At 40.7% G+C, this 11,474-nt stretch overlaps 1 protein-coding gene across 1 annotated transcript in view; it reads right to left on the bottom strand.

Annotated features, from left to right (window-relative positions):
- Positions 1-11,194: 11,194 nt before the first annotated feature.
- The window catches only part of LOC123751561 (tripartite motif-containing protein 59-like), a 290,403-nt gene continuing 290,123 nt past the window's right edge, over positions 11,195-11,474 (bottom strand). The window contains exon 4 of the mRNA XM_069325172.1: positions 11,195-11,328. The gene's annotated coding sequence lies outside the window, so the exon portion shown is untranslated. The remainder of the gene's footprint in view (positions 11,329-11,474) is intronic.

Genomic DNA, 11,474 nt, shown 5'->3' with positions numbered 1-11,474 from the left:
AAGGGTGAGTATGAGAGTAAGAGTGATTGAGAGTTAGAGTGAGAGTAAGAGTGATTGAGAGTTAGTGAGAGTAAGAGTGATTGAGAGTAAGAGTGATTGAGAGTAAGAGTGATTGAGAGTAAGAGTGATTGAGAGTAAGAGTGATTGGGAGTAAGAGTGATTGAGAGTAAGAGTGATTGGGAGTAAGAGTGATTGGGAGTAGGAGTGAGAGTAGGAGTAAGAATGAGAATAAGAGTGATTGAGAGTAAGAGTGAGTAAGAGTAAGAATGAGAGTAAGAGTGATTGAGAGTAAGAGTGATTGAGAGTAAGAGTGATTGAGAGTAAGAGTGAGTGGGAGTAAGAGTGATTGGGAGTAAGAGTAAGAGTGAGAGTAAGAGTAAGAATGAGAAAAGAGTGATTGAGAGTAAGAGTGATTGGGAGTAAGAGTAAGAATGAGAGTAGGAGTGATTGAGAGTAGGAGTGATTGGGAGTAGGAGTGATTGGGAGTAAGAGTGATTGGGAGTAAGAGTGATTGAGAGTAAGAGTAATTGAGAGTAAGAGTATGAGAGTAAGAGTGAGAGAGTGAGTATGAATGGGTAAGGGTGACTGAGAGTGAGTAAGAGTGACAGAGTAAGAATGACAGAGTAAGAGTGATAGAGAGTAAGAGTGATAGAGAGTAAGAGTGACAGAGAGTAAGAGTGACAGAGAGTAAGAGTGACAGAGTAAGAGTGACAGAGAGTAAGAGTGACAGAGAGTAAGAGTGACAGAGAGTAAGAGTGACAGAGTAAGAGTGACAGAGAGTAAGAGTGACAGAGAGTAAGAGTGACAGAGAGTAAGAGTGACAGAGAGTAAGAGTGACAGAGAGTAAGAGTGACAGAGTAAGAGTGACAGAGAGTAAGAGTGACAGAGTAAGAGTGACAGAGAGTAAGAGTGACAGAGAGTAAGAGTGACAGAGAGTAAGAGTGACAGAGTAAGAGTGACAGAGAGTAAGAGTGACAGAGAGTAAGAGTGACAGAGAGTAAGAGTGACAGAGAGTAAGAGTGACAGAGAGTAAGAGTGACAGAGAGTAAGAGTGACAGAGAGTAAGAGTGACAGAGTAAGAGTGACAGAGAGTAAGAGTGACAGAGAGTAAGAGTGACAGAGAGTAAGAGTGACAGAGAGTAAGAGTGACAGAGAGTAAGAGTGACAGAGTAAGAGTGACAGAGTAAGAGTGACAGAGAGTAAGAGTGACAGAGAGTAAGAGTGACAGAGAGTAAGAGTGACAGAGAGTAAGAGTGACAGAGTAAGAGTGACAGAGTAAGAGTGACAGAGAGTAAGAGTGACAGAGAGTAAGAGTGACAGAGAGTAAGAGTGACAGAGTAAGAGTGACAGAGTAAGAGAGTGAGAGTGATTATGAGAGAGTTAAGAGTGTGAGGTGTGAGAGGGTAGCAGGCCAGGGAGGCAGGATGTGTGGTCACAGGCGAGGCCTAGGCCTCGTGATCTCTAATGTTGGTTTTTATATATATGTTGGATTTTTTGTCCTGTTTCAAATTATAATTATTTAGCAGGAATGTAATAAGATATTGCACAGTATAAATGTGACAATAATATATGCATTATTTCCTTGATAATCAAACTTGTTGTTCAAAGATAATATACAATCTTTGAAGGAAACATTTTGAGAGCGCGAGCTGGCAACACTGGGCTGGTGGGAGAGAGAGACATATGGTTAGTTGTGCTCAGACCTTCACTGGTGAAGGGTGTGTCCCAGCTGGACGCCACCAGCCGCCACCCGCCGCCACCCGCCACCCACCACCAGCCGCCACCCACCACCAGCCGCCACCCGCCGCCACCCGCCGCCACCCGCCACCAGCCGCCACCCGCCGCCACCCGCCACCAGCCGCCACCCGCCGCCACCCGCCACCAGCCGCCACCCGCCACCAGCCGCCACCAGCCGCCACCCGCCACCAGCCGCCACCCGCCACCACCCGCCACCAGCCGCCACCCGCCACCAGCCACCACCACCGCCACTCACCACCCGCCGCCACCACCCACCACCAGCCGCCACCCGCCACCAGCCACCGCCACCCACCACCGCCACCCGCCGCCACCACCCACCACCACCACCCACCACCACCAGCCGCCGCCGCCACCACCACCCACCACCACCGCCGCCACCACCCATCACCGCCGCCGCCACCACCACCCACCACCACCGCCGCCGCCACCACCACCCACCACCACCGCCGCCGCCACCACCCATCACCGCTGCCGCCGCCACCACCCACCACAGCCGCCGCCGACACCACCGCCACCACCCACCACAGCCGCCACCACCACCCACCACCACCACCACCACCCACCACCGCCGCCACCACCAGCCGCCACAAGCCGCCACCGCCCGCCACCGCCCGCCACCAGCCGCCATCACCACCACCACCACCACCACCAGCCGCCATCACCGCCACCAGCCGCCACCAGCTGCCACCACCACCAGCCGCCACCACCACCACCACCAGCCGCCACCACCACCACCACCAGCCGCCATCACCGCCACCAGCTGCCACCACCACCAGCTGCCACCACCACCAGCCGCCACCACCAGCCGCCACCACCGCCATCACCACCTGCCACCAGCCGCCACCACCGCCCGCTATCAGCCGTCACCGCCCGTTGCCACAGTCGCCACTGCAAGCCGCCACCAGCCCCCCCCCACCGCCGATCGTCACCACGCACCACAGCCGCCGCCGCCCGCCACCGCCCAGCAAACACAAATCATCTACACAACGTTCGCCTATCTCTTGCCATAGGTGTGGGAATGATTTGCATTGAGAATGGTGCAGGAGAGCCTTTGAGAAACTTTTACTCAAAAAATCCAAACACAAAGGTTTAATTATAAATTGTTTTTCTACAATTATTTTCTTCCAAATGTAAAACAAATAGTTTTTACATGTTTAAATATAAAATTTATGGTGTTTTTTTGTAAAATTCATTAATAAATTGTGAATGATATATATTGGCTGAGTGAAACCTTTATAATCCATTTAGTTATAATTTGAACAGAAAAAAGTATTTTTCCAAATTTTCTAAAAATTGCTCTTTTTAACACAATTTGACTCCTTATACATTCCACTAAACACTATATCATGTTTAAATATATAATTTATGTATTATTCTCTAAAATAATTTATATAAATTATATAAGTTGCTGGAAAGTGGTGTTAAGGATTTTGAAAACATTTTGTTGTGTTAATATGTTCTTATTAACTATGTCTCAAGTTCACAGTTTATCAAACAAGAATATTAACATTCGTCAACTCTTAAAATCTTATATGTTATCTTGCTGGTGCAAAAAAGGGTGAATCTTTAGGAACAGCTATAGTATCTATATATATCACAAATGGTGTTTTCCCTAACTCAAACAATGTAGGGTTTATTATTCTACACATATTTCTAATGACTCTTAGATGTTTACATTCTCTGAAGTATAATTGTGAAGGCTGTGTCCATCACTCTCAACACAGATTCTTAAACTCGTCTCTGCAGGTTCAACTATATAATTAGTTTCCATTTTGAATTTCCATGGACATTTGTATCCAAAATGAAACCAATGTGGTTTCCTTCAGCGCCTTCAGCCAGCACATTTGCTCATTCATTTCCACAGATTCCAACAAGGTAGGGGATTTACAGAAATTTGTATATTCATATTGTTATATATTAAAAATATGAATGCAGTTCAATATGATAAGACAAATACATGAGTTTATGATAAATTCGTTTTCTGTGATATACCATTGATATGCTCTTTTTTTCTTTAAACGGCAGACTAAACTAAAGTGCTCACATCAACAGATTTGATGTATAAATGGTCAACGCTCAACAGAGTTAGTATAAATGTATTAGTATAAATCTTACTTGTCTCATTGTTAATTCACATTCAATGTCAACTTGTGGTTTTGATGTGGCACGTTTGGCCAAGACACCCCACCCCATTATGCACCCCATACCCATCTTGTGGGCGGTTGTGGAAAGGGTTACAGAGGCACATAATGGGCTCAGGGACTGAACCCCACAATTCATTTAGCTAAGCAAGTTACAATCTTGATGAGCTAGTTACAAAATTCAATATAAGTCATCACATCAACAATGGGTTCGAGATCGACCTCAAGTACAGGTTCTAAATTAAGCAACTGACATATGTGGAGAGCTAGTATCAAAATTTATATGTTTGTCCTGCACACCGTCCCCCATCCAGTGGGCAGCGGTGGATAGGTTACAATCACTTAGTTGTTATCTACAGTTAGCAAACTGGGGATATTTGGCTAAAATTTCTGGTAGCAGATCATTTTGAATGAAATATTGACACATCGCTGGAACATTGGTTATAGAATTGTCTCTAAATTCATGTATCTTTTCGCACTCCATCACATAGTGACGGAGGGTGTGCGAATAATTTTGTTGACACAGTTTACATTTGGTCAGGTCTACATCAGCAGATAATGAGAATTCCCAGAGATACTTGTAACCGAGTCTAAGCCGAGCAGTAGTAACATCTAGAAGTCTGCTGATTTTATTGGATGATCCATAGATGTGTGGCTCCTCTTGTATGATATGTATGATAGATGGAATTACTAGTTCCAGTTTCTAGGCAGGCGATGAGTACTCACAATAACCTTAATTAAGCGTCAAAACAAAAATGTGTATACTCTTTTTACTCTCCTGACCTTAGTTCTTGAGCTATGTATTTCATTTTGGTACCAACGTGTTCGCAATAACATTCTCTAGAAGAAAATCAGCAAAAACGGTCACCAAAAGTTATATGAATACCAGCACCCAATAAATACCTACGTAGATGACTCGCCGTGAGTGCCCAAGAGCAACAAAATGTTTTTACTCTTGGGATTGTTATCACTTCCACACTTGTCCTACAGCGTTAATTTTGGTATCAATGTACTCGCAATGAAATTCCCAACACGGTGATATGAATATAAACGTAGAATAATGGTCGCTGCCCACCCGCAAGAGTGTGGGAAGTGGCGGAACTGTTACCCAGTATTGGTGACAAGACGACACATGGGCGATACAGTGCTTTGAAAGTTTATAATTATATCACTGTCCTGACATTATTATTGTATGTACGTCATTCATTTTTGTGCCAATGTTTTCGCAATAGAATGTTCTATGAGCCCGTAGGTAAAAAAGAGCAACAAAGCGTAAGATAGAATAGCACCATATATAAAACAACGCTGGTACATATCAGTGAGCGTCAAACACACACGAAATGTGTGTGTTTGATGGTGGTCAAACGATGTTTGATGTGTTTGATCAGGTGATGTCCTGATCCGCATAATTAAAGTATGAATTATGTTGAGAAAAAATAAGAAAAAAGGGAAAAAACAGGGGTGGGAGAAACATGACAGAAAAAGAGTAAAAATACAATTTGGTCAACAAAACAGCATTGTTTAAAATAAAAGATATGGATTGACATTTTGGGGGTTAGGTTGGTAGGTTACATTGAGTTAATTAGGTAGTACTTAGTGTTTATCTGTTATAGATAGGAGCTGCCTGGTATGGGCCAATAGGCCTTCTGCAGTTACCTTTGTTTTTATGTTTTTGCCCTGTAACCTAAATGGTTAGAGAGGCACATATATGGGCTTAGGGACTGAACCCCACAATTCATTTAGCTAAGCAAGTTACAATCTTGATGAGCTAGTTACAAAATTCAATATAAGTCATCACATCAACAATGGGTTCGAGATCGACCTCAAGTACAGGTTCTAAATTAAGCAACTGACATATGTGGAGAGCTAGTATCAAAATTTATATGTTTGTCCTGCACACCGTCCCCCATCCAGTGGGCAGCGGTGGATAGGTTACAATCACTTAGTTGTTATCTACAGTTAGCAAACTGGGGATATTTGGCTAAAATTTCTGGTAGCAGATCATTTTGAATGAAATATTGACACATCGCTGGAACATTGGTTATAGAATTGTCTCTAAATTCATGTATCTTTTCGCACTCCATCACATAGTGACGGAGGGTGTGCGAATAATTTTGTGGACACAGTTTACATTTGGTCAGGTCTACATCAGCAGATAATGAGAATTCCCAGAGATACTTGTAACCGAGTCTAAGCCGAGCAGTAGTAACATCTAGAAGTCTGCTGATTTTATTGGATGATCCATAGATGTGTGGCTCCTCTTGTATGATATGTATGATAGATGGAATTACTAGTTCCAGTTTCTAGGCAGGCGATGAGTACTCACAATAACCTTAATTAAGCGTCAAAACAAAAATGTGTATACTCTTTTTACTCTCCTGACCTTAGTTCTCGAGCTATGTATTTCATTTTGGTACCAACGTGTTCGCAATAACATTCTCTAGAAGAAAATCAGCAAAAACGGTCACCAAAAGTTATATGAATACCAGCACCCAATAAATACCTACGTAGATGACTCGCCGTGAGTGCCCAAGAGCAACAAAATGTTTTTACTCTTGGGATTGTTATCACTTCCACACTTGTCCTACAGCGTTAATTTTGGTATCAATGTACTCGCAATGAAATTCCCAACACGGTGATATGAATATAAACGTAGAATAATGGTCGCTGCCCACCCGCAAGAGTGTGGGAAGTGGCGGAACTGTTACCCAGTATTGGTGACAAGACGACACATAGGCGATACAGTGCTTTGAAAGTTTATAATTATATCACTGTCCTGACATTATTATTGTATGTACGTCATTCATTTTTGTGCCAATGTTTTCGCAATAGAATGTTCTATGAGCCCGTAGGTAAAAAAGAGCAACAAAGCGTAAGATAGAATAGCACCATATATAAAACAACGCTGGTACATATCAGTGAGCGTCAAACACACACGAAATGTGTGTGTTTGATGGTGGTCAAACGATGTTTGATGTGTTTGATCAGGTGATGTCCTGATCCGCATAATTAAAGTATGAATTATGTTGAGAAAAAATAAGAAAAAAGGGAAAAAACAGGGGTGGGAGAAACATGACAGAAAAAGAGTAAAAATACAATTTGGTCAACAAAACAGCATTGTTTAAAATAAAAGATATGGATTGACATTTTGGGGGTTAGGTTGGTAGGTTACATTGAGTTAATTAGGTAGTACTTAGTGTTTATCTGTTATAGATAGGAGCTGCCTGGTATGGGCCAATAGGCCTTCTGCAGTTACCTTTGTTTTTATGTTTTTGCCCTGTAACCTAAATGGTTAGAGAGGCACATATATGGGCTTAGGGACTGAACCCCACACTACATTTAGCTAAGCTGGTTACAATCTTGATGATATAGTTACAAAATTCTGTATAAGTCGTCACATTATCAATGGGTTCGAGATCAACCACAATTTCCTGAATAGATATAACAAAGGGGATATTAATAGGGTATTAAAATTGTCAACACAAGATAGAACACGAAACAATGGGTATAAATTGGATAAGTTTAGATTTAGGAAAGACTTGGGTAAATACAGGTAAATAAATACAAATTTATAAATAAATCTATAAATCCAACATTATGTTTGTAAATCAACTATGTATGTATGAAAAAAAATGACTAATACGTTCGGCGAATGACTTTGACTTCAACTTCACTTTGACTTCGTTCATGTCATCGTATTTTCCGTAATATATAAAGGTTATGACAATGCAATTATATTATTGTGTGCAAATAAGTTTGAAATTTCATGTACCCTAAAAATATTAAAATAAAGAATAAGAATAATTAAATAATTGTTGTAGTAAATTGTCACACGTTCATCATACGCAAACGAACACACAGTTTGGAGCGTCAGTACAAGACCGCCGCCATTTTAAAACACGGCTTCGAATGTAAGTAATGTTTTTCTCGTACTAACACTGTGTTATACAATAGATTTGGTCTTGAATTCACAAATTTAGTTGTTACATCTGACAGAGTATGTTAGACGGTGTAATGCTGGTCCATGTTAACGTATTTGTGGGCTTGGTTGGTTTAAATGTGGAGGCGAGGCCTGGCAGTGCTGGTGTATGTGGAGGCGAGGCGAGGCCTGGCAGTGCTGGTGTATGTGGAGGCGAGGCCTGGCTGTGCTAGTGTGTATGTGGAGGCGAGGCCTGGCTGTGCTAGTGTGTATGTGGAGGCGAGGCATGTACAACACTCCCCAATAGGAAGAAAACCCACTGGGTTCTAGGCTAGGTTAGGCTTATCTGTAATAATTGAATTAAGCCTAGCAAAGCCTAGAACCTAGTTCAGTAATTTAAAAAATGTTGTAACTTGAAAAATGCCATTCAATACATTACACAATTTAAATATTTTCAGGCAATCAACACAACCCTCATGTTGGCTAACCCTCTCTCATGTTGGTCAATAATTTAATTATTTTTTTATGGAGTAATTTTTGCTGTTGAAATGTAGTCTTTTTGAGACTACATTTCAAATGTAGTGTGTGTGGAGGCGTGTATGTTAGGTATTACCTAATATACACGGTGTAATATATCTATCTGTGTGAAATAGATTAAATCCATTTATTTGATATTCAGCTAATAGTTCTGTATTTTCTACATTCATCCATGTTTTGGTAAGTGCAATAATATGTATTGTTTCATTGCAGATTAGAGATTCAAGATAGTTCTAGATTTCCGAAGTACTGAAACGCGCGCCATACAGGCTTGGTGGATCTAGGTGCAAGGTAAAATTATTTACATTTACTTTTGTATTTATGTTTTGTATTTATATGCATATATGCATTTATATGCATTATTCTATAGAATAATAGATCTCGTAATAATTTTGCAAAAATAGTGGCATTTACTATTTTTAAAAGATTATTAAAAAATTTACTGATATGGTGCATTCGGAAGGGCGAAGAGGGAGAACGGCCTGTTGACATAGCTCGGGTGCAGGGGGGGGGGGTTGTGTAAAAGCCTGGTTTGTGCCTCGGAGAGGCTATGGGATCCAGTAAGATCGTCCTTCCTTTCCTCCCTAGAATCTGGATGTAGCAGGTGCTCAATTGTCAAAAGTGAAAAATTGGTTTTGTCTTCCGAATGCACCATTTCTGTAAATTTGCTAATAATCTTTTAAAAATAGTAAATGCCATTATTTTTGCAAAATTATTACGAGATCTATTATACTAATAACGGTTTGATAAAATACAGTAGACTGCCTACTGGATAATAGTTCCAGTCCACCTGTAGACAGGGATCTCACATCAGCTTGTATATTATACAAGGATAAGATTTGATAAATTCAGTTATTTGACTGAACACTGGCTCTGTTTAAATCAGAGATTTAAACATACATAGTCTAACCTAGCTCCATAACTAACAGCCATTAGCCATTCATGCACAGCCATCAGCTGGGCCATAGACCGGCAATTTTGCTTTTTTCCCAAGCCGGTCTGTTTTTTTTCGATGCCTCAGTGGCCCATGCACAGGTCCGTTCAAGGGGATTAAATAGCCGTTCTATGGCCCCAGGGTTTGTATTTTATCAAACTCTTATTAGAATAATAGATCTCGTAATAATTTTGCAAAAATAGTGGCATTTACTATTTTAAAAAGCTCGGGTGCAGGGGGGGGGGGGTTATGTAAAAGCCTGGTTTGTGCCTCGGAGAGGCTATGGGATCCAGTAAGATCGTCCTTCCTTTCCTCCCTAGAATCTGGATGTAGCAGGTGCTCAATTGTCAAAAGTGAAAAATTGGTTTTGTCTTCCGAATGCACCATTTCTGTAAATTTGCTAATAATCTTTTAAAAATAGTAAATGCCATTATTTTTGCAAAATTATTACGAGATCTATTATACTAATAACGGTTTGATAAAATACAGTAGACTGCCTACTGGATAATAGTTCCAGTCCACCTGTAGACAGGGATCTCACATCAGCTTGTATATTATACAAGGATAAGATTTGATAAATTCAGTTATTTGACTGAACACTGGCTCTGTTTAAATCAGAGATTTAAACATACATAGTCTAACCTAGCTCCATAACTAACAGCCATTAGCCATTAACCATTCATGCACAGCCATCAGCTGGGCCATAGACCGGCAATTTTGCTTTTTTCCCAAGCCGGTCTGTTTTTTTTCGATGCCTCAGTGGCCCATGCACAGGTCCGTTCAAGGGGATTAAATAGCCGTTCTATGGCCCCAGGGTTTGTATTTTATCAAACTCTTATTAGAATAATAGATCTCGTAATAATTTTGCAAAAATAGTGGCATTTACTATTTTAAAAAGCTCGGGTGCAGGGGGGGGGGGGTTATGTAAAAGCCAGGTTTGTGCCTCGGAGAGGCTATGGGATCCAGTAAGATCGTCCTTCCTTTCCTCCCTAGAATCTGGATGTAGCAGGTGCTCAATTGTCAAAAGTGAAAAATTGGTTTTGTCTTCCGAATGCACCATTTGTGTAAATTTGCTAATAATCTTTTAAAAATAGTAAATGCCATTATTTTTGCAAAATTATTACGAGATCTATTATACTAATAACGGTTTGATAAAATACAGTAGACTGCCTACTGGATAATAGTTCCAGTCCACCTGTAGACAGGGATCTCACATCAGCTTGTATATTATACAAGGATAAGATTTGATAAATTCAGTTATTTGACTGAACACTGGCTCTGTTTAAATCAGAGATTTAAACATACATAGTCTAACCTAGCTCCATAACTAACAGCCATTAGCCATTAGCCATTCATGCACAGCCATCAGCTGGGCCATAGACCGGCAATTTTGCTTTTTTCCCAAGCCGGTCTGTTTTTTTTCGATGCCTCAGTGGCCCATGCACAGGTCCGTTCAAGGGGATTAAATAGCCGTTCTATGGCCCCAGGGTTTGTATTTTATCAAACTCTTATTAGAATAATAGATCTCGTAATAATTTTGCAAAAATAGTAGCATTTACTATTTTAAAAAGATTATTAGCAAATTTATTAGCAAATTAATTCTTTTAGCCTGAGTATGGTAAGTGTTGCTGAATTTTTTTAGCCTTGTACATATGTCTTTTGATTAGTTTTTTTGCAGATGAAGGAAGGTGGGGTGGCACATAATTGATTGTTCAGTGTTATGTTTAAGGTACAAATAAAACAAAAGCAAAAGTTACTCAAATTCGTTGATTTTTGTAATAGTTAAGAAGGAAAATATTTTAATGCTATTTATTTAATACAGTTGGAAATTAGAAAATCTAATGTTGAGATTGAAAGATATATATTATTCTCTATTACCTTACAGCTTATGCATTATTTTAACAGGTCCAGACGCTGTCTCAAATGGGCGGTGCAAGCTGTGGAGACACAGTGAGACGAATGATGAGGAGGATAGGGACCTATGGGGTCTGGTCTCAGTATTCACTCGTTGGGCGCAAGAGGAAACGTGTCTTCAAAACCTTGGATATTTGTAATGTAATAATAAGTACGTAAATTTGACATTTTTTTGGATTATATATATGTCTGCATGTATTATGTATTATACTTGCATGCTTGTTAATGACTTGTATTCTAGTCTTGTGGGTATCTCCTTTCTCCTACGGGC

This window comes from Procambarus clarkii, chromosome 15 (genome assembly GCF_040958095.1).
Source record: "Procambarus clarkii isolate CNS0578487 chromosome 15, FALCON_Pclarkii_2.0, whole genome shotgun sequence".
NCBI classification, from domain to species: Eukaryota; Metazoa; Arthropoda; class Malacostraca; order Decapoda; family Cambaridae; genus Procambarus; species Procambarus clarkii.
The sequence above is the reverse complement of the archived record's forward strand: the minus strand, read 5'-3'. Positions and strand labels throughout refer to the sequence as shown.